Source organism: Phodopus roborovskii, unplaced genomic scaffold (genome assembly GCF_943737965.1).
Source record: "Phodopus roborovskii unplaced genomic scaffold, PHOROB, whole genome shotgun sequence".
NCBI lineage: Eukaryota > Metazoa > Chordata > Mammalia > Rodentia > Cricetidae > Phodopus > Phodopus roborovskii.
In genome coordinates this window covers 2,401,697-2,425,663 of record NW_026125537.1, presented here as the reverse complement: position 1 = coordinate 2,425,663, position 23,967 = coordinate 2,401,697, and the positions used below count along the sequence as shown (strand labels likewise).

Below are 23,967 nucleotides of genomic sequence, written 5' to 3'. Positions count from 1 at the left end.
ACCATAGTTGGTTCATCCTACCCCAGTTGGGAAGATAGCTGCCTGCCCTCTACCAGTGCACATAGTTATGAGCAGCTGGGTTCCCAGGGCAACCTCTCAGAAATAAAGGTACCTGGGCTCTACTGCCTGGGATTTGAGCTCTGACAGCAGAACCAGGAAGCTGATGCCTTAAGAGGCAATTCCGGTACAGAAGGCAGATCCCTCAGCTTCACAGCCTGAGGGAGGAAAAGATTTGCACAGACCTGCCACTGCCACATGCAGCTCCTCTGCTGTGACTGCAGGTACCATAGTCCTACGACAATTCCCAGGAATGAGATTTGAACCCAGCAGCCTAATCACTTGGCTCTTTCCACCTTTACCTGCAGAGTCCCCAGCTCCAGCAACAAAACCTTTGTCCACTCCAAGACCTGGGAGGTGTTTTAACCTCTCCTGTCTTAACTGTTAGTTCAACCTGGAACCAAGGCCTGACCCTTCTCCCTCTACCCTGCCCCCACTAATCTCTATACCATTAATGCCTTTTCTATTGTGACCTGCAGTAAGTCTGAGCCTGCCAGCCTCCTCTGCAAAGGCTTCCCAGAGTTCTACAGATGCCTATCTGCCCCTTGAGCTTGCCTGGGGAACCTTCCTGCAGACTGATTCCTCTCTAAGCACTATTCCACCTCCTTCTCCACCTCTTCAGCCACAGGTCCTCTACCGTTAGGCTCTTTGGTGGCCTGACAGTTACATCTAGGTCTGATGCTTCCTGAGAAGGGAAGGCCACCGAGCAGAGGTGGCTGGCCTGTAACACAGGAGAGAAAGACCTGGTGGTAGTAAGTAGTCAAGGACATTGATGTTGGTATTGTTAAGCCCACCAATTGAGAATAAGACCACTACCAAAATCAAAGGCCAAATTTGAAATGAGCTTTAATTACATATTCACCAGGTAGATGGACTCTGGCCAGGTCCATCTCTGGATTTCCAGAAAAATGGCCCTGAATCAGGGTTTACGATGGCTTAAGTATTTCCCATCAGGTTCAATCAGGGGCGAGTGTACATCCTGATGTATTCCCTGCCTGTGAACCTCCCACCCACATGTGATCAACATGTGATCAAGCATCCGGTACAGATGGGTCAAACAAATTTGTTTAGAGGAGCAAAAACATGTGGCTTGTTATCTCCTACAAGCAATAGCCTCCAGGATTTCAGGACTATCTATCCTTAAGCAAATGGCTTGCAGATTAGAAGCATTTTTCTTTCATGAATCTCTTAGGTATAATAATTAAAACTTAAAATGTAACTTGGGCTCTCACAGTACAAGGTTCAAGTTTCATAGCATAGATCAGGGAGTCATAGAGAGCCTGGGCAGACAAGCCAAGGCCAGACTAGAAAGAAAAGGCTGCAAACTTTGCAGCAGACAGCACTACCATAGGCCTATAGGCCATACATAGCTATAGATAGCCATGGGGGTGGAGGCAGTGGATCTGGGAAACAAGGGAGTGACATGCTTATCTCTGTGCATGTCTGGGCCAGGAGAAAGGAAATGAAATCCTCCTAGGCTCACCAAAGGTTACCATCACTCAAGTCACATTGTGAATGGCTGGCAACAAATTCACCATCGCCCACCATTGATGGCAATGTCAATCTCTTTGAAAGGCAATCTACCAACAGCTGCCCAAATTTTAAATAGTTATGCATTTTGACCCAGAAGTTCCATGTCTACCAAGGGCAGTGCCTGCAGTAGCCTTTCATAAGCAAAAGGAAGAAACAGGAGAAATGGCCACCTGGAGAATCGATCATGGAAGACAGACCCACAGTCCTCTTCCGGACCCTGGAAGCTGGAAACATTTCAGAATTCATAACTGGTTGCATTTTTAAAAGGTAACATAAACTAGAGTGTATGTCCTATAAAACCCCAGCAGGGCACATTCAGGTATGTAAATACTGCCACGACTAAGACAGTTTCTGCCTCATACATGAATTACCTATTACCTCGGCTCAGATTCGACCACCAAGTGAATTTAAAACACATTTTCTCTTGATTTTATAACTATGGGGAAAACTAGATAACTAAATAATTAAGACACCAATGGACCTCTGCTATAAGACCATGTCACACACGCTCACTGGGGCCCATCAGGCTCTGCTCTCTTCACTTGTCCCAAGTCTCTAAGCATTAACACCCTTCAGTATCGTCACCATGCCAACCAAAGGCAGTCTTCAAGTGCTTCAGGACAATCGTCCCACTCAATCTGCACAGCAATGAAGTATGAATATTACTATCCCTGTTTCCTCCACATGCATCCTCTGTCACCTACGAGAGAAACTGAGGTGTGCCTTCCCCTAGGCCACAGGACAGTATACGGTCCCTTATTCTATGGCCTCCTTTCCTCATAGTTCACATTCCAGGCTTTAGTCACATGTCAGACTTGAGAACCCAGACATTCTGGTTCTAGGGTCTATCCTCTTGACCCCTACAGACTCTCATCTTTTCTAGATAAAATGGATTAGAATGTTTGTGGAATATAGCAGGCCACAAGAGCATAGATGGTAAAGGCTTTGGGTCCACAACCAAGCCATAATTCCTCCCCTGTAGCAGCTGGAATTATGGCACACAGACCAGAAGGAATGTGTTCCTTTCCTGTCAGGAAAACGCCTGCCAAGAGCATTGTGAGCACACGGCCAGAGACCACAAAAGCACAAACACGGTGCCTGACACCAGACTCTGCTCAACCTGGGATCTGCCCCAGAAGACTGACAGGGCTCCCCTGCTCCAGCTACATAACAGGCTTCACTTTGTTCAGCCTACAATCCCACCCCATCTAAGTTAGGTCACCATAGGAAACCTAAGGAGAATAAACTCTAAAAGCATCCCTATAAACATTTACGAAAACTGGGGAATGCCTCCCTCTTCTCCATCTCCAGGTAAGATCCTGCCAGGGAGCCATGGCTAGCGCTCACATGGTCCAGGTGGGAGAGGGTCAGAAGGGACATGAAGAAGCAGTCTCTGATGACTGCACCCAGGGTAGACAGGTACCATGGCAGGAAGCCACCATCCCTCCAGCCTGCCTTGCCCTCTGGATGTTACACCCCCAGCCCTCCTCCAAAGACTCTACCAAAAGCTTCTGTGAAGTCTCCTTTCCAGTGTACACACCACTAAAGTAGCTTGCAACATGCAACTCAATAGCACTCTCAGATGATTATCTCCTCGTGTAATTACCAATCTAATCAATATAAGGGCTACAGAAATGGCTCGGTCAGTAAAGTGTTTCCCATATAAGCAAGTTCCATCCCTGAGAACCCACATAGAAAAGCCAACCATGGTGGTGTACACCTATAACCCTAGCCCTGGAACGGTGGGAACAGAAGGGTCCAACCATGGTGGTGGTGTGTACCTGTAAACTCAGTCCTGGAGAGGTGGAACAGGAGAGTCCCTGGGGTTTGCTGGTCAGCAAGTCTATCTGAAACAGTGAGCTCTAGGTTCAGCCAGAAATCTTATCTCAACAAATAACCATTAGATACAGAGAGATTGAGGAAGACTCTCAATGTCAATCCCTGGCCATCTCATTCATACACATACACACACACACACACACACACACACACACACACACACACACACACACACACATACACACACACACACACACAATCAAAACATAAAATATCATTAGCCTTTAGAAAGAATGTTTCTCTATGTCCATCCAGGATAATGGGACATGCAAACTAATCACTGTGTTACTTCTGAGCATGCTTAGTGTTGCTTGAATTGAAATGCGAACTTATACAGCATGGACTCTGCCCCCAGCTTCACATACTAAGAAGCACTACGTTGTGAATTTTATCCCTGGCAGCAAGTGTAGTAATTCCTTCTTCTTGTTGCTAAATGTATTCCACCTTATATTACAGCACATTCTGTCTACCCATGTAGCCATGGATAGGCATTTGAACTATTTGGGGTCGATTATTTTTGTTTATTCTCAAGACGGTTTCTCTTTGTAGCCTTGGCAGTCTTGGAAATCTCTCTGTAGACCAGGCTGGCCTTGAACACGGTGCTGGGATTAAAGGTGTGTGCCACCACCGCCCAATTTGAGATCAATTGTTAATAAAATGGCTGTGAACACTGGTGTGCAAGACTTCTGGTGCCCTCATGTGCTTATTTCTCTTGGGTTTATATGTAGAGGAGGAACAGCTGCAGTGTAGGCAGGCATGTTTCACCTGGGCAGCTGTTGTCTTTCTTTCTTTTTGTAAAATATGTTTTATTGTTCTTTAAAAGGGTTAAAACCAAACCCTTTTGAAAGTCTGACATATCTCACCATGCTGATAGTGATACTTCATTAAATCCAAAAGAAAAAATTTTAATTTTGAGGAAAAAAAGAGTCCAGTTCAGAAAACAATAACATTAGCCTTATTTAAAACAAAATGAGGGCTGTTTCTGTTGCTTTATCTACCCTTCTTTCTCCTCACAGAACCAGGAGTGTAATTCTACACAGGCAAGAACCTGCATGCACACACCGGCACAGGAACACACATGCACAAATGCACACACACAAATTCTGATCATGTCAACTGGCAAGGGTTTTTCTGGTATTGACCAAACCCCTGGAGTCAACAATTAATCTAAATTCAGAGGATAGGATATTCTGATCTTGAGTCTATGTTAAAGCAACCTATTGTCATGTTCTGAAATCAGAGAACTTTGGATTGTACCATCATTTTTTACTTTAAAATTCTAGAAACGATATCAAAAAAGCATTAGTTTTCCTTTTCTGGGATAAGGCAAGAAGGACTTTGGTTAAAGGCAGAATAATTCCAGCAACACTAAAGAGGCAACTCACAAAGTTGCCAGCATCTGAGGTATCATCGATGAGATGTTGTCCATCCTATTGGCTTAGCTGACACTAACAAAATGAGATGCTTGTGGCTCTGCACAATCAATGTCCCCTAGGCCTACAGTCAGGGCTTGGGTTGCAGGGCACTGTCAAGTATGGGACATTTAGGTGAAGAGGGCACCAGAGTCCCTGAAGATGCCTTTCCACTTGCTTTGTCACTGTCTGGTCAACTGTCTTCTGCAAACAAGGAAATAACAGCTTTTCTCTATCAGCACTTTTAACAGAGAACCCCCAAAACCGCTACCATATGATGCCATGAGCTCAGTCCCCTTGGGCAGATGTTTCCAATGCAATTTCCAAAGTGGATTTAGCCAGCTCCCACTCCCACTTGTTTCATGTCCAACCTTGGTGTAGGTCTATAACCAGGTTAGTCATTCTTCTGGCTAGTCAGTGCTGCCCACTGTGGTGAGCTCATATGCTGACTGCCAAAGATAAGGCTCTTTCCATGTCTGGTTATTATCTGGACATCCCTGATGGGAGATGTCATTCTCCTATTGATTAATGAATAAAGCACTGTTGGCCAATAGGAAAGCAAGATAGGTGGGACTAGGAGACAAGAAGGATGCGGGAAGTAGTAGGGGAGAAATTCAAAATGTAGGATCGAGAGAGAAGAATGCCAGCCCCTCTCTCTGGTAAGCCAAGACCACATGGAAACATTAGGTTAATAGAAATGGGTTAATATTTAAGACAGAGCTAGCCGATAAGAAACTAGTAACTGGCCAACAGCATTATATGTATGTAATACAGTGTCTCTGTGTGTTATTTGGGGCTGGCGCAGCTGTGGGACCCGGCCAGCAGGAAAACATGCTCATAGCACATCCCTCTGTGCTGATGACACTTGCTCAGTCCATTTTCTTTTTAAATTAGGCTGCCTAGTTCCTATTTGTTCATAGCAGTTCTTTATCTAGTCTGGATATTAATTCTTTGTTGGCATGCTCCTTGCAGACTACCACTTGCCATTTTACTCTTACTGCTGTCTTATTTGTTTGTTTACTTTTGAGGCAGAGTCTCACTATGTAGCCCTGGCTGTCAGGGAATTCACTACGTAAACCAGACTGGCCTTGAATTCACAGAGATTTGCCTGCCTGCTGGGATTAAAGGTTTGTGCTACCAGTCCAGCCTTACCATTGTCTTTTAATGAAGAGTTCTTTGCTTTTATTTGATGCTGGGGATGGACCCTAGGAAAACTATGACTAAGCACATGTGTTCTCCAACCAAGTTACATTCTCAATCCCCAACTTTCTGAGTTACTACTTTTATGGGACCTCATTATTCCTTTCCCTTTATGGTATTTTTGTATATTGCATATTGTTTAAGGTATCTGTTCTTATGGGGCCATAGACACAAATTAGTGGAAGAGTGCATGCTTAGCTAGATGTAGTTTGGTTAGCATTGCAAGCCCCGGATGCAATCTCCAGAAACCCCGGTAACTGTGTGCCCCCTAAAATTCCACATGAATGTTCTCCATGATCTTCCAGAAGCTTCACTGATTTGCCCTTCACACTTAGAACTTTGTGCTAGTTGGTATTTACTGTCAACCCGACACAACCTAGAACTGCCTGGGAAGACTGTCTTAATGAGGAGTTACCTAGATCCGTTTGGCCATAGGTGTGTCTGTGGGAGACTATCTTTATGATTACTTGATAAGGAAGATGCAGCCCACTGCGGGTGACACTATTCCCTAGGATGGACTCTAAACTATATAGGAGTGAAAAAAAAAAAAAAGACAGGAGTCAACAAAGTTCCCACATGTTTACTTTCCTTCAACTGTGGATATGATTATTTTGTTCCTGCCTTGACTTCCCAACAATAATGCACTCTAACCTGGAATTGTAAACCACATAAACTCATTCCCCTCTAAGTTACTTCTGGTCAGGGTATTTCTATCACAGGAACAGAAACATGACTAGAAAAGAACCTCAATCATTTGGAAGATTTTTGTGTATAACACAGACAAAAATAGAAGTAGCTGAGTTATGCTTTTAGGGTAAAGTTCTGTCAGCCATGTCCACAAACCACATATACAGAAAGGTCAATACAAGCTACAAACAAAGCACTAATATTTTATATAAAGGTTCTACCACTTCCCATGAGTTCATTTTCATAACTATACCCGGGTCAGTTTCTTATTAAAATCTAAAACGGAGGAGGAGAAAATGCACAGTAATGGAGCAGGAAGATGCACCAGGCAATGCCAGATGGCACCCTGTGTGCCTCTCTGAGTAGAGAACTGGGAGGAGGGGTACAGAAAGGTATAAACAAAGACTTAAGTCACCATGCTCACAACAGCTGAAGAGACCAGTGAAAAATCAGAGGTAGAGACCAGGTATGGTGGTACATATAATCGTACCCCAGCCAGGAGGCAGAAGAAGAGAGCTATCACAAGTCTGAGGCCAGCTTGAGCTACATGGCACAACACTGGGACCCCAACACTGATCATAGAAGGAGCTGGCCTTAAGAACTTAAGGGATGAGGCATTTTGTCACACAGAAGCCCAGAAAGGAGGACACCTTTGAAACGTCAATGAATCCAGAGGACACATTTGAAGCAGAAGGGCTTCCCAGTGGTGGTAAGAAAAAAAATACAGCTTTCTTTCTTTCTTCCTTCCTTTCTTTCTTCCTCCCTTCCTTCCTTTTTTCCTTCTTTCCTTCCTTCCTTTCTCTCTCTCTCTCTCTCTCTCTCTCTCTCTCTCTCTCTCTCTCTCTCTCTCTCTCTCTCTGTGTGTGTGTGTGTGTGTGTTGCTTTGTTTTGTTTTGTTTTTGTGACAAGGTTTCTCTGTGTAGCAGCCCTGGCTGTCTCAGAAATCTCTTTGTAGACCAGGCTGGCCTTGAACTCACAGAGATCCACCTGTCTCTGCCTCCCAAATACTGGGATTAAAGGTGTGCACCACCATGCCTGGCAGTACAGCTTTGTTTTTTGTTTTTTTTTTTTTTTTTTTTTTTTGTTTTTTGTTTTTTTTTTTTTGTTTTTTTTTTTTTTTTTTTTCTTTTCCAAAATCAGAAGTCATTGAAGGCTAGAATTCAGATTCTACACCATGTACCACAGAAGTCCAGTAGGAAACTGTAGGCAACTGTCTTTCCTTGAGGTCCTTCCATCACAACATGGGGTCAACCTGGCTAGGGACCCACATGACCTCAGGCTGTAACTGCAGGAGTCAACGGATCGCTCACACATCCTACTGCTCCCCTGTTTCCTCTGCAGTCCTGGACTGAATCCCAGTCCCTCATTCCACCTACCTGGGTGGTGTTTCTTGTTGCTCTTCTGCAGTCCTGGCTATGGACACTGGCACGTATGCCTAGCACTTTTCACACTTCCCAGCTGCAATTTCACTTGCATTCATGGGACTATGTGATTAATATCTGTTTCTTGAATGAGGCTACAAATTCCAGAAGGGCCAAGTCTGAGACAGCAATGGCTACCAACACCTTCCCATCCCCTAGCACAGGACCTCACCTTTATTATGTGACTATATATATTTATTTTTCAAGTATAAAGTTCAAATACACAAAAGTAAAGAGAGTATAATATATCCTACGTACAGAACATCATACATTTTCAGAGCACAAATCACTCCTAATTGTTTTTAATTTACATTTTTACTTTCTCCGTGTGTGAGTATGTAAGTCAGAGGACAATTTATGAGGGTCAGTTCTTTTTTATTAATTTCCATGTGGGTCCCAGGAATTGAACTCAGACCCTCGGACTTTGCAGTAGACATCTTTACCCACTGAGCCATCTTGCTGGTCCGCGATCCAAATCTAATTACTTCTTTCACCCAGCAGAGCAAGATCCTGCTGTCATATCACTCAGGACACACAAGTGGGCTGAGTAACTGAATGAACGACTCCTACTGTGAACATACAACAAGTGCTTAGTTAGAGCTCTCGCTAGTTTTTTTTAGTAATATTAATGAAGAGGGAAAATTTGAGGAAGGTTCGCAAAAGGGCCAGTCATATTTTGCCATCAGGTAAGCAACTTAGATAAAATTGCAGGGGATAAGATTAAGAAAGATGCCGGACATTGGTGGTGCATGCCTTTAATCCCAGCTCTCTGGAGGCAGAGGCAGGCAGATCTCTGTGAGTTCAAGGCTAGCCTGGTCTACTAGAGCTAGTTCCAGGACAGGCTTCAAAACAATACAGAGAAACCCTGTCTCGAACCCCCCCAAAAAAAAAAAAATTAAGAAAGACTATTGACGGCAGGCATGGAGGTGCATGTCTTTAACTCCAACACTTGGAAGGCAGAGGCAGGTGGATATCCTTCTGTGAGCTTGAGGCCAGCCTGGTCTACAGAGCAAGTTCCAGAACTACACAGAGAAACCCTGTCTTGAAAGGCCAGGGGGTTAAAAAAAAAAAAAAACAATATTAAGACCACTGACTAAAACAAATGTCTTTTGCTCCACATTAGGCTAAAACTCTTCAGGCCTGGTACCGTGGCCACATTCACCAAGAAAGGACTGTATGACAAGGGTGCTTGTCTGTTTCCCATAATCTCTGTCAAATAAATATCCAGGAGGAGGGAGTTTCTTCTCATAAACCAATATTGCCTTATACACACAGAGAAAACAAAGAATGCCATGGAAGTGTGGGGCATGGCCTGCGTTCTCAGTAGTAAACTGCACTGCCCCTGTTGTACACCTATATCTTCACAACCAAGGTTCAAAGGAGTGTGGTACTTCTGCAATGTGTTCCCACTTACTCAAATTGTCCCCAACCGTGGCACCCCAGGCTGGAACACAATGAGCAACATTTGGTTGAAAACTACGCCGACCCACAACCAAGCCCAGGGATGTTCTTCTCATTGTGAAATAATATTACTACCTGCACTTATAACTTTTCACAAGTGCAAGGAAAAACGCTCACGTCTCCTTCCACGTGTGTGTATGGTGACAATTTCAGGCTCCTGAGTTAGTAACAATGAGATGTGGCTCTGATACCTGTATGTCCTGAGGCAAGCGGCTCCACCCCCGACTCCCAGAAAACCATTTCCTCTTCTGAGATACCTGCTCCATCGTGGATGGACAGCCTGCCCAGGAAGTGGGGTGAACCTGTCCATCCACAGGGAAAACCAGCATGGGGAGGTGGGGCTGGAGGAAGCAGCAGTGACCTCTGAGTCATCACACTGCTCCTCCCTGCTGTCCCCTTTGTTCCACAGGAGTTGAGCTGTGACTCACATGGACTCCAGTCCTGGGCTGCACCCATCTGACCCAGTCCAGCAGCCCTGCCCAGCGTCACTAAGGAACCATGGGAACATCCTCCTACCCGGGCACTGATCCCCTTAGGGAATGCTGCCCTGCAGCTCAAGATCTCACTGCAGCACCAGATGCAGGGGAGCCTTGGGGTCCTATGAGTCTATATCACACTGACCTCCACAGTTACCCATCACCACCATCATCACTCACTACCACCACCACCACCACCATCACCACCACCATCGTTACCACCATCATGATCACCACCACCACCATCATGATCACCACCACCACCACCACCATCACCACCACCATGATCACCACCACCACCACCATCATCATTACCCGCAGTCCCTGGTAACCTCCACTGTTCCATCTCCGAACTGGTCTGTCCCTTAGTACCTCATAAGTAGAACCACACATTAGCCATCCCTTTCTGCCTGGCTTATTACACTCGGCATCATGTCCTCAGGACTCATCCATTTGTAGCAAGTGTTCAATTTTCATTCTATAAGGCTGATTAATATTTCATTGTAGTCTATAGCATGCTCTGTTCTGGGACTGTTGTGATGGTACTACTTGCAGTTTTTCTCAGTAGAATCTCACAAATGGGTTTGCTGGACCCTATGGAAAGTCCATGTTTGACCTCTGCCACGCTAACAGGACTCAGGCACCAGGAGAAAAATAACAGATAGTGTTCAATGTGTTGTCTTCTCCCTATGTGTCTAACCTGCTATAAAGACATTTATCAACTCATTATTCCTCTCAGTCCCTGTCAGTTTGCTCTTCCCTTTCGGACCCCCTCCAACTGCATCGGCCTCAATTGGACCCCTCAGAACCTATGCTCCATCCCTCACGACCCCCAGCTCTCCTCAATCGTCATACATAGGGAGAAGCACAAATGCAAAGGCCTAGAGGTGTCCACCCGAGGAGCCATGCTGAGGCTGATGTGGCTGCAATAGGGAGAAGAATAAACTAAGGTTTACATGAGGAAGAAACGCAGCCCAATCACACAGAGTTGATGGCCATGTTAGGGCTTTGGTGTGTGTGAACTACTGGAATGTTCTGAATGGAGACCCTTCCAAGTCTTTAGAAAGATTCCTTAGGCTGTGAGAAGAACCAGCTGAAAAAGGGTAGGGACATAGGCCAGGAGATGAGTAGAGAGACCAGCAGTGACCAGATGAGAACAGCAGGGCACAGGCTGTGAGCAGCAGCCACAGCCTGGGTGTGTCTGAAAGTAGAGGAAAGTAGATGTAGAAAGGCTGAGTGTCAGAGCGACACTTAGAGTTTCAGGCCTGAGCAACCAGAAGAGTGGAGCTCTTGGCCACTGAGAGCAGAAAAGAGGAGAGGGGAAGATCCTGGAGGCCGGGGAAAAAAGGACTTCAAGAGGAGAATGTGACCAGCCATGCCAAACAGTGCTGGTGGCCAGACCGCACGGTACCAGAGAACAAGCCACTGGGATGTGCAAATCGAGTTCACTAGAAACCTCTACAAGGGGCTTTTGGGAAAGGGACATAGCGGTCAGGCTGATGGAACTGGTGAGTTCAAAGGGAAATGGGATGGCAGTTTTACTCAGAGTCACCAAAAGATGGAGGCAATCTGAGTGTCCATCAGCAGATGAATGAATAACAGGTACAGGGCACATGCACCAATGGAATGTGAAATACACACTCCAATACATCCTGAAAACTGAGGCAATTCTTATAGTCGTTATTACATGAATGAGTCTCCAAAGCATGCTGCTTTGGAGTGGCACAAGGCAGGAGGAGAACCCTTGCACAAAACATCTGGAGGGGTACAATCCATAGAGATGAAGAGACTCCAGGGACTTGAGGGGTCTGGATATCTCCCAAGATGAAAATGTATACAACAATGTAAATATATTTAACACCATTTAATTACACATATGAAAAGAGTTAAGATGAAGAAGTGGAGGTGGGAGGCTATGGGAAACAGACTTGCTGTGTATGCATGAAGACCTGAACTCAGGTGCCCAGCGCTCATGTAAAAGTCAAGCCCTGTGGCATGCTCCTGTAATCCCAGTGCTAGGGAAGGTTGCAGGGACAGCCGGTCTCGACAAATTGTCGAGCTCTGAGTTCAATAAGAGACCCTGCCTCAAAAAACAAGGTGGAGATGGTAAAATATGAACAAAACTGTCCTACAATCCTCCTCCCTCAGTACTATCTCTCATAGCACCCAAAAGATACAAGTTGCCAAAAGAGACATGCAATTCAAAATCCCACTCAGCTATAAGCCTATCAACCACAACAATTACTATGACAAAATGTCCTGTAGAGTACAATAGCAACACTTACATCTCAGGGGTAACCAACAGCCACCTAACTGGATTCAAGGCCTGCTCAACAGGACGGAATTGAAGCCCAATGGACGGTGAGGTCATAGACCCTAGGAGAGAACCTGCTACTGACACTTTTCTAAACCAGTATAATTCCCAACTGCATTCGAAATACTGGTCCTTATATCCACACAGAAGTTCAGCTCTCGCCCCTCACCAAAGAAACTGCTTTTCGCTGCAGACAGAGGCCATCACAGAAGTTCACAATTAGTCAAGATGCAGAGGACTGAGGGACATCCATCCCCGCCTGACACGTCAGCAACACAGCTCTTACACATAATGGGAGATGGGGTAGAAGAACCACAAGGCCCAGAGGACCTAGGATGTCTGCTGTGAGACAGTGTCTTCTGTACTTGGCAGAGAGCTGCACCCATGATGGCATAACGATATGGTCACTTCAACAAGGCCCTGCATCACAAAATGATGTATCAACACGGATGGGGGAAATCTCAAAAGGCCTCACCCCTAGATGAAGAGCTACAAGTAACCAATGGCTGCTGAGAGCGCTAATCTATCTTCTCCAGAAACAAGCACCCTGATAGGTTATCCATTTCCAAGTGGCCAGCCCTAACAATGTATGCATATGAGCAGCCATGAAGGAGAGAAGGGCGATAGAGGAGGTGAAAATGGAGTAAATTTAGTACTCATGTATGAAACCTTCAAAAAGTAGTAACAACATAAACTTTTTACAAGGTGGGTCACTGTAGAGGAGCACACCTGACACTGGCCTCTGGCTCCACATAAGCACTCAAGGGCAAACCAACATGCACATATGTGCATGTAAAACATACATACATACATATACACATACACACATACACATAAAACAGCAAATTCTATGTCATGTGTATTTATCATAGTTTTTTAAAGAATAAAAGACAACAGAAGGAAAAAAGTTTAATTAAACTGAAAAGAACCTGGGGGAAAAATGAAAGGAGAGATGTGGTGAGCAGAGGGTTTTGCTTTTCTTGTCTTCTTCAAATGGTTCTAGAAATCTAACTGGGGGCCTTACATACACTAGGCAAGTGCTCTACCACTGAGCTCAGATTTTTGAGTCTCATGAAATGGTCCAAGCTCAACATCCTCAAACTCAACCTCAAACTCAACATTCTCCAACCTCAGCCTCCTGAGTGCTGTGTTAGAGATGCTCCACTGCTTCCAGACTTGACTCATAATCACAGGCTAAATTACCATCAGGACAGCCTCAGAGACCCACAGCTCTCACGCTCTGAATCCTGGGTTCTGAACATCTTCCTGCTTCCGCTTTTCAGTAGCTGGGACTTCAGTGCTGTGCCACCACACATAGCTAAACCTTCTTTTAAAAACAACAACACTAAAATAACAGAAAAAAGTGCATGTGCCAATGAGATGGCTCGGCAGGTAAAAGTGCTTTTCACACAAGCCTTATAATCTGAGTTCAGTTCCTACAACCCATTAAGAGATAATAAAGAAGAGACCCCTCACAGTTGTCCTCTGACCTCCACATACACACCGTGACATGACATACACAACATACATAGAACATATTTAAGGAAAAAAAAGACAGTAATTGTATAAGTCAGCACTATAACTATTAATGTCAGTGTTGGGTATCAGGCACCACATTGGGATGCCTGCACAGTGGCTCCCTACAGCTGGGAGCACAGAACGGTTTGCATTGGCAACATCGTGAACACACAAATAATGTGTGATGCTACAACTTCCTAATGACTGTGCCTTCGCTCAGCAGTAGGGATTGTTCAGTCTCACTATAATCCCATGGGGAAAATAGTCATATATATCTATCTTGTTCCTTTTTCCCCTCATTTCTCCTATTTATTCTGCCTGCCAGCCCTGCCTATCCTTGCCCCTGCCTCACTATTGGCCATTCAGCTCTTTATTAGACCATCAGGTGTTTTAGACAGGCAAAGTATCACAGCTTCACAGAGTTAAACAAATGCAGCACAAACAAAAGTCACACACCTTAAAATAATATTCTACAACAGTAGGTATGTGACATAGATTCAAACCATGGACTACTTTGTTTTTCCTGGTTCTGGGGCTGAGACCCTCCCCATTGTCCCCCTCCCCAGGGCCTGCTTTGGGCATGTTTTGAACCTCTAATAGGACTCCAACTTTCTGGGTTCAAATCCAAGTTCAGAAGCAACTGTTGGAATACACACTTCCAACCTCACCATCTGCAAGGCTGAGTTGTAACATATGCCAAGTTCAAGGCCAGCCTGAATTATGCAGTAAAACATGGTCTCAGAAAGCTAAAAAAGAAAACAAAGTCATAGCTCCTCCTCCCACGGGCAGTATAACCCTGGACAAGTTCTCTCTCTGTGTGCCTCAGTTTCTCTACCGTTAGAACAAGAATAAAAATACTTACTCCATGCAATCAGCATGAGGATTAAATGAAAATCCCTGTAACAGTGAACTGCTTAGCATGGTATTTTCCTAAAGAGTACATTTTGACTCATTTGTGAAATAAATTCAGTTGGAATCAATGACCACAATTTAAAGGTAACAACAACAACAAAAAGGCAGCGATAGACCAGTACAGAAGAGAACTGTCAGATGGCAGTAAGCACTACCTCACTGATCTTTTGCTTTAGGCAGACAAGTGTATGCACACTTTTACACACAGATTACAGTCTAGATCAGTTTCTTATGATGGGCCACAGTAAGAAGCATGTGAAAAGCTACCCCAGCACCTAATAAATGTTTAGTGAAATCTGGTAGCAACAGCATTGCCATGTGATCTAAAAGATAAAGAGCTAACTTCCGTAGTTGACATTTGTTAGTGCCATGGAATAGAGCCACTAATATTTGAATCTATACTACAGAATTGGGCATCTCCTTCTATTCCCTTGCTGGCTCTCTTACCTCAAAAGAACTTGGGTGGCCATCTAAATATCTTCTGACTCAATGCTGTCCCAAATGCAAGTGGTTTGTTGAGAAAAATCACTAGAGTTTGCAAGGCTGCAAAGGCCTTTTGTAAAAACTAAAGTCATGCTGGAGAGAAACTGTCCTCCCCACCCCTTGGGAGATGTGTCATCGGGAGAGGTCACCCAAGGTCATTTAGCTGAACCTAATAGGCTGGGCAAGAGTTAAGGTGCCAAACCTCAGCTCTATGACATGCTTCCTTGTTTTGGGGTGTTTTCACCTAAATTTCCATGTACACTCCACACTGAAGGGTGGAAATAAAATCTCTATGAACCGCCTGTTGTAACAGCTTAAATGAAGGGTATCTGCTACACCAAAAGAGCTAAGATTTCTGAAGAGTTCAAAACAATTTCTATTGCACCTAATTATTGTCCTCCAGAAACAAATGAAAATCTCAGTCCCGGTTAGAATTTTTTAATTGCACTTTTGAAAACAATGATAAATAACCCAAACCACATACAGAACACATAAGCAATGCTTTTATTTAAAATAGCAGGGCTTCACTGTAGCTGGGTAAGTAAATTCAAAGTTTCAATTGTAGCTTCCAAAACTGTTACTTACATTTTGAAAACAAACTTTCAAAAAAAAAAAAAAAAAAAGAGGGGGAAGGGGTTTCTTCCCAATGACGGGAATGCAGTCACTTATTTTTTAATCCCTTAAGAATAAAATCTGATTTGTGCCAGAACAATCTGGAACACATAAGTACATGCAGGAGTATAAACTAAAAGTTCAATATGACATTATTCTTCTATTATTTTCATTTCAATCTTCAAATTATGATACAAAAGTTGCTTTCCCCCAGTGAAATCCTACCTACACACTGATAAAGTGAGTCCAACCCTCACTCTCATCTGGTTCCAGCAGGGCTGCCCTTCTGTAGGCTGAAAGGAAGGTGGCATAAGGCTACCAGGCCCCTACTGTCCCCACCCCTGGCATAAAGGAAGCCAGGGCTGCTGGAGACCTCCCATCTCACCAACTCAGAAGTGAAACATCTTATCCAAGGTCTGCAGCCTTGGACTTGGCACTGACTACATTGGGTCTGTTTCAACACGGAAGAGGCAGGCAATAAACACCCCCAGATTGTTGTCAGCACAGGCCTGCCTCTCAGTGTTGCTCCCTCAGAGTTGGTGACCAGAGGAGCTGAGTGAGCCAGGGAAAAGCTAAATGTTAGCTTAAAAAACTTCCCCAAGCTGCCTACACTGTCCACAGGACTATCAAAATCTCAGCTGTGGGCCAAAGAGATGGCTTGGCAGTTCAACAGGATTTGCTCCTATTCCAGAGGCCCCCAGTGTGGCTCCCAGCACCTACATCAGTTACCTCACAACAGCCCATAACTCAAGTGCCAGGGGATCTAAGGTCCTCTTCTGGCCTCTTTGGGATAGGTACACAGAGACACCAACACATTCACATGAATAAAAATATTTTTTTTTAAAAATCCCAGCTGCCTTTTTACAGATACCAACAAGCAGACACAATAACTCACAGCAGGCATGGAACAATGGGTTGAAAAAAAGACTTCGAGCCTCACACTTTCTGAGCTAAAATAAAACTTACTATAAAGCTGCAGCCCAAACATGTAGCCTAACAACACACATGGCAGCATTAGCAGAGGAGACACACCCGTGAGGTGACAGAATGGAGGGCATAGACATGCTTGCTTTTATGACCAACAGGTATAAAGACAATTCACCAGAGAAGATTACTCTGTGGGCTTTGTTTTTATTTGACACAGGGCTCTGGCTGGCCTGGAACTCACTATGCAAAGCAGGCTGGCCTTGAACTACAGACATCCACCAGTTTCTGCCTCCTGGGTGCTAGGATTGAATGTGTACCACCGGGCCTGGCAGGTTTTATGTTTAAAGACAGTCTTGCAATGCAGCCCAGGCTGATCACAGACCCTTGGGCTTAAGTGATCCTCCTAACTCAGTCTCTTGATATTCATATGCAAAGAATGAAACTGGGGGGAGAGGGGGTTGGGGATTGGAGGGGGTTGGGTGTGGTGATTGATATACACCTTTGGTCCCAGCATTTGGGAGGCAGAGAGAGACAGAGACAGAGAGACAGAGAGAAAGAGAGAGAGAGACAGAGAGTAGCAAATGATCTCTATTAGTTAAAGACCAGCCTGATATACATGGAGAGTTCCAGGGCACCCAGGGCTACAGAAAAGTCCTAGTCTTAAAATAAGCAAATTCATAGATAGATAAATAAATAAAATAAGGACCCACCTATCTAGTGAAGGACTAGACCCCTCCTTCACACCACACAAATATTAACTCAATGGATCAAAGACAACTCTCAGAGTTGAAATATAAAACTCTTATACTAAAATGTAGGCATAAACCTTTATGGACTTAGATTAAGCCAAGTTTTCTTAGGTATGATACTAAAAGCTGAAGAAAGATTTAACAAATATAGCCGGGTGGTAGTAATGCACACCTTTGATCCCAGCACTCAGGTGGTAGAGGAAGGGTTTCTGAGTTCAAGACCAGCCTGGTCTCTACAGCGAGTTCCAGGACAGCCAGGGCTATAAAAATTAGGACTTTGTTCTTTGAAAGAAAGAGGAAAGAATACAAAAAGAAGGAGAAGAAAAGCACTTACTGGGTAGGGATTAAACCCAGAACACATAAAAACCCTTATAACTCATAATAAAGAGATGCATAATCCAATTTTAAAATGAGCAAAAGAAACAGCATAGTGGCCTGTGGGTAAAGGCACTTTCCAAGCAAGCCTGGCAACCTGAGTTTGATCCCTGGAACCCACATACATGTGGAAGGAGAGAACAGGTTCCACATGCCACATGAGCATGCACACACAAAACAAACAATATAAATAAATAAGTCTTTAAATGGACAGAAGACGTGTTCCTCTAAAGATGTTACACCAAGTGGCCAACAAGCACATGAAGATGCTCTATACACACAAGTGGCCATCCAGGAATTGTAAGTCAAACCCATGGAGACCACCTGCCAGCCACCAGTGAACATAGATGGACAATACAGTGACTAGGATGTGGAAAAACCTAAACTCATTGCCTAGTGTGGGTCTGTAAAGTGGTGTCATCACTTTGGAAAACACTGGCACCTGTGTTTTTCAAGTGCAGTTACCATATGACCCAGTAACTTGGTATGCAGCTAAGCATGGAGCACTTGCCTAGAACAGGGTGGGGGTATGCTGAATTCAATCCTCGGCACCACCAAAAAATAAAAAGTAAAAAGATAACTGCTTTGTATATACACAGGAGAAATTAGATATATGCTCATACACATTTATGTGAAGCTTTAGCTACATGTGGACAGACAGAGCACCAGCTAAATGGAGAAAAATTAAACAATGCCAGTGTGACAGTTTTTAAAGATGGGGCAGTAGGTAAAGGCACCTACCATCAAGCCTGAAGACTGGAGTTCATTCCCCTAATCCCACAAGGGAAAAGGAGAGAACCCATTCCACAAGTTGTTCCTTGCTCTCCACACACATACAATGGCACATGTATACACACAGACACACACACACACACACACACACACACACACACACAATGATACTCACAGGTAACCCATCCACATATAAATGTGCACACTCATTTTCACGGGAAACAACCAGGTGGAAGAAGAGGAATTTCATTTTTTATTTTACAGAGTTCATGTGATCGTTACAGGCTGTTATGGAATTCAGGACAGCTTCAAATTCAAACTCAATCTGTAGCCAAGGATGACCTTGAACTCTTGACCCCTCCACCTCCTCAGTGTTGAGATTACAGGCAAGCAGGTACATACCTGGCTCTACTCTACAACTTTTAGTTGTATATAGCATGAATATGGTCAGAATTGACTGTGCTAAAGAGTATTTGTTTTCTAGCCAAAAGGAAATATGAGAGGAGACAGATATGGGGTGGGTAAAGAACAGGCAAGGAATGGGGACAACAGGAACAACAGCCAGGAGGAGGCTGCCACTGAGGTTTCTGCCACCTCAGCAAGACTCTCTCTAGGATATTCTGATGATCACTGTGACTGGGAGACAGCTAAAGACCATGAAAAACATGGAGGCAGCCAGGTGTCAGGGATGCATGACCCTCAGAGGCTGTGAACCTCCCCTGTCCTCCAAATCTGGCCACCTATGACAGCCTACCTTTCACATCTACCTTTGTCTCAACGTTTGAAAGGTCGGGAGACATGCAGGGAATGAAGGCATTGACTCCCCCAGCCTTGTGTCCTATGACTGCCCAGAGGTCCAGGCATCCCTCATATCCCATGACTCTTCACTGAGCACTAGCATCACTCCATGGCCACCTGGCCAAACAGAAGCAGTGGGCTGTGCACTGAAGTGAGCCCTTTAGGAGAACTTTAGAACCACCAGCTTCTTCTCTGACATCACTGCCTCCCAACAAATCACCTGGGAAGATCTGTCTGCCTACCAACTCTGCATGGGTGCAGAGCTGACAGCCCAAGGTAAAAGAAGATACCAGCCTTCCCACACAACATCACAGTGCGCCATTGGCTAGGGCCAGGAAACAGCCTCTTCCCACACTGCCTCCTTCCCTTCTCCTTCTCAAGTCAACCAGACTGGCCCTGTGCTCAAGAGATGATAGACTTGCTGAAAATGTGTAGTAGAATGCTTCCCTAGCGTGCACAAAGCCATGTGTTCAATCCCCAGCACCATATAAACTCTGTGAGGTCACTCACACTTGTAACCCCAGCATTTAGACAGAAATGTGAGGTCTTATTCACACTTATTCACTGAGTGCGGACACCTTTTATTCCAGCACTCAGGAGGCACAAAGGCAGGCAAATCTGTGTGAGTTCAAGGCCAATCTGGTCTACAGAGAGAGTGCCAGGATAGCCAGGGCTACACAGAGAAACCCTGCCTAGATAACAGAAAAAAAAAAAAAAAAAAAAAAAAAAAAAAAACCAGCCAGGGAGTGGTGGTACACACCTTTAATCCTTTAATCCCAGCACTTGGGAGGCAGAGACAGGCAGATCTGTGTGAATTCAAGGCCAATCTGGTCTACAGAGTGAGTGCCAGGATAGCCAGGGATACACAAAGAGAAGCCGTCTCAAAAAAACAAAAAAATACAAACGAAGAAAGAAGAAAGAAGAAGAAGGAAGAAGAAGGAGGAGGAGAAGGAGGAGGAGGAAGAAGAAGGGAAGGGAAGGGAAGGGAAGGCAGGCAGGCAGGCAGGCAGGCAGGAAGGAAGGAAGGAAGGAAGGAAGGAAGGAAGGAAGGAAGAAAGGAAGGCCATATCCTTGGGCATTATATGCATTGTGCATTGTCTTTGCCTATATATCCACAGGCTCATACATCTAGGCTTCTACTCAAGTGCACCTTCTCTTACCAAACCAGTTGTGCCTCCATGCCACCACTTAGGGACCCCTCCCTACTGTCATTTCCATATCACCATCACTCTTGAGTCATCTCTACATCTAGTTGTCTACTGCTTGTCTCGGCCACTGGGCTGCCAACTCCAGTAGGAAAAACACTGCCGTGTTCTGGACAACGGGAACTCAGCACCAAAACAGGGTCTAGCTAGAGTCTCCTTCAAAGGTATTTTTCCTATGTGATGCTGGGGATTAAACCTGGAGCTTCATGCAAGGCAAATGCTCAGCCACTGAGCTGTATGCCCAATCCTCCATCTCACTGCTTGAGTGAATGAAGTCAGTAAGCTAAACTACATGGTCAAGCCCCTATGGAAATACAAGAGCAACCGTGATGGTGTATGCCTATAAACCTAGATTTTGAGAGGAGGAGCTGGGAAGGTTACCACAAAGTCAAGACAAGCCTGGATACACAGTGAGTGCCAGGTTTCCCCATGCCACAGAGTGAGGCCCTATCTCAAATAAAGCAAACACAAGAACAATCTTTGCCAACGGTATATACTTGTAATCCCAGCACTCAAGAGGCTGAACAAGAAGGATGGACAGTTCGAGGCCAGCCTGACTATGTATCAAGACTCTGTTTCAAAACAAAACAAACAAATAAAATGCTACTTCTCAGTCCTCTGTGTGTGTGTACATGTGTGTGTGTATCTCCCAAGAAGAAACTTCAATGAATCAGAACTGCACACAGGTACTTCATTTCCCCTCTCTGATTACAGACACCAGGTTACAAAAATCACAGAATACTTTCAGGAAACCTTTAAAAAATGAGTTCAAAGTTGATTTTCTGTAAGTACAGTAAAGACTACAATGAATAAGTTGATCAAAGAATAATTCAGAAAAGACCAGTAAAAGAATAGGAAATGCAAATATAGAAAATTAAAAAAAAAAAAAACAAAGCCCCAACTCCCCACCCTCAGTGCACTATCAGGGGCCTGAGTGACAGAGAATTTGCAGATTTTGGCCTTGAGGGCTTCTAAATTACGGCAATAACTTTTGGGTTTTTTTGTTTTGTTTTGTTTTTTGGTTTGTTTTTTTTTTTTTTTTCCTCCCTGCACCTTTCCCCACCATTCATCTTGGTTTCTGGAGACAGGCTGGCCTTAAACTCCTGATGCTCCTGCCTCACCCTCCTGAGCATCTCCTTGCTTTCTTCCTCCTCCTCTCCCACCCACGCTTACACAGGGCTCAGTGGCATCCTGAGTTCTGGTTGGGGCACAGGGACCTCAGGGTTAGCAAGAAGTGCAAACAGCAGCAACCTTAACCTTAGATAGATATGGATGGAAGGATAATTAGGAAAGAAAATACACAGAAAGGACAAGAGCAGTATAAGTATGGAGGCAACATCTCATCCTCATCAGGGGGGTGTGGGTTGCTCATCCTTTGTCCCCACAACTTTCTTTCAATGGAACCAGCTATGCCAGAAGGTTTTAAGTTCCCTGCCATCAAAGGATTTTAGCACTACTACTTCTAAAGGCTCTCAACCTGTGAATCAGTGGCTCACACTTGGTATTCTAGCATTTGGGAGGCTTAGACACCCCAAACTCAGATTTCCATTAGTTGTACCCTACCTACAGACCCCACAAATGCTAATGATCCCTAACCCAGGGCCTGCCATTGTCTTTGCCCAGATAGTTGTTTGGCCATGGTTTCTCATGTTTGGGCAGACATGAATCTCCTATGTGTAAGTGTGCTCTGAGAAGACACACACAGCAGCACACGGTACCATCTGCACTCCCTAAATTTGTAGGTCTGTCCTAGGGCGGGGTGAGGACCTGCTGTTACCCATTAGTGGCACACAGGCCTCTTGGAGTATGTGTCAATTTCAAGAGGGTTCCAGGACCCTTGGTTCAGCACTCATGTGTGAAGTTCAAGAAAAGAACTAAACAGGTGCAGCCCAGGAAGACACGCATGATGCAAGAGGGCATTCATTCCGATTTAGATGAAAGAGTGGCAGAGATGGAGACAAGAGCAGACCCCTGGGCCCTTAAATAGATTCAGCACTTAATGATAGAGGTTGTCAGCTGGTTAGGGCCCTAACACTGCACGGAATTCAAGCAAAATCTCATCCCTTCTGGCCCCCAAAGGCACCCGTAATTTCCAGAGCATCCAAGACCATTTCCTCAGCAATATCCTTGACAAAGGTCATGTCTAATACCACACTCTCAGATACAACCAAACTGGTTAACTATAGGAGGCATTCTTGCAAAGCCAAGTTTTCTAATCTGATCAGGGTACTGTGATGCTGAGTACATAAGGTCAGATCCCAAGCAAGAGAAGAAGGGACACTGACCTGCATGTCACCTTACTGGGAAGCAGAAGAGTGAGCCCACTATGACACTGACATTGTGGGCCATAACAAGACCACCACCCACACACAGAGAATTCACCTGGAGCCAATCCTCATGAGATCTTTAAAGCTTATGCTAGTATCACCCTCTCTTACAGATGACAAAATGAAGCATAGACGTGCAACATAATTGTAACACAGTCATCACAAGCACAGCAGAGTACTCTTCCACACTCTAGGGAACACGGTGTACATACACCTGTGTAGTGCAAGAAATGCTTCCAGTTTGCACCGGTGCATTCCAGACAACTACTCTTTGGCAGTCCTCACATCCTTGCCAGGTTCTGGAAGCAAGCCTGGTCCAGGCAATAAACCGAGCAAACCAGGTCTCGAGGAACAAGCCGCTCTGTTCCCGCAACTTTCCAGCCAGGATGAGATAGCAGCTACAGTCCCTGGCAGCCCTCCACCACGCAAAGCCCTAGGGAACCACATCCATTTCCACCCTCAGAAAGTGCTCTCTAGTCTCTGACTACAAGGCATTCTTAATCACCTTAAAGCCCTGGGCGGGCGCCTTCCATCTCAGGACAATCCACTGCTCAGTTTAAAAGACGCTGACTCCAGTTTAAGGATCCTGGCTGGCTGTGGTGGCACCTTGGTCCTTGACAAGCGGCCAGAGACACTGACCTCGCGACACTGACCTGGAGAAATCCGTCAAAAGGTGTGCCCCAGACAGGTGGCGCCTCCTTCCCCGGAAGTAGCTCCAGGAACTTGCTCCCAGGGGGCAGAAGTTGGGGACCCCGGCAGCAGCGGAGGCTGGCAGAGGCAGGTGGTGGCACTGTCCACTCGGCGCACCCTAGGGTGGCCGTGGGACCCTACGCGACGTGCCTGCTGCTCTCACCTCTGCATGCTGCTGGTTGGGCCCTGCCGGGCTGGAGCACAGGGCCGTGGCGGTGACTGCAGGGACGGCTGCCCGG

At 45.1% G+C, this 23,967-nt stretch overlaps 1 protein-coding gene across 1 annotated transcript in view; it reads right to left on the bottom strand.

The window, feature by feature from the left end:
* Positions 1 to 23,710, bottom strand: part of Arhgef3 (Rho guanine nucleotide exchange factor 3) — a 277,071-nt gene extending 253,361 nt beyond the window's left edge. Inside the window, exon 1 of the mRNA XM_051176745.1 lies at positions 23,544 to 23,710. The gene's annotated coding sequence lies outside the window, so the exon portion shown is untranslated. The remainder of the gene's footprint in view (positions 1 to 23,543) is intronic.
* Positions 23,711 to 23,967: the final 257 nt, after the last annotated feature.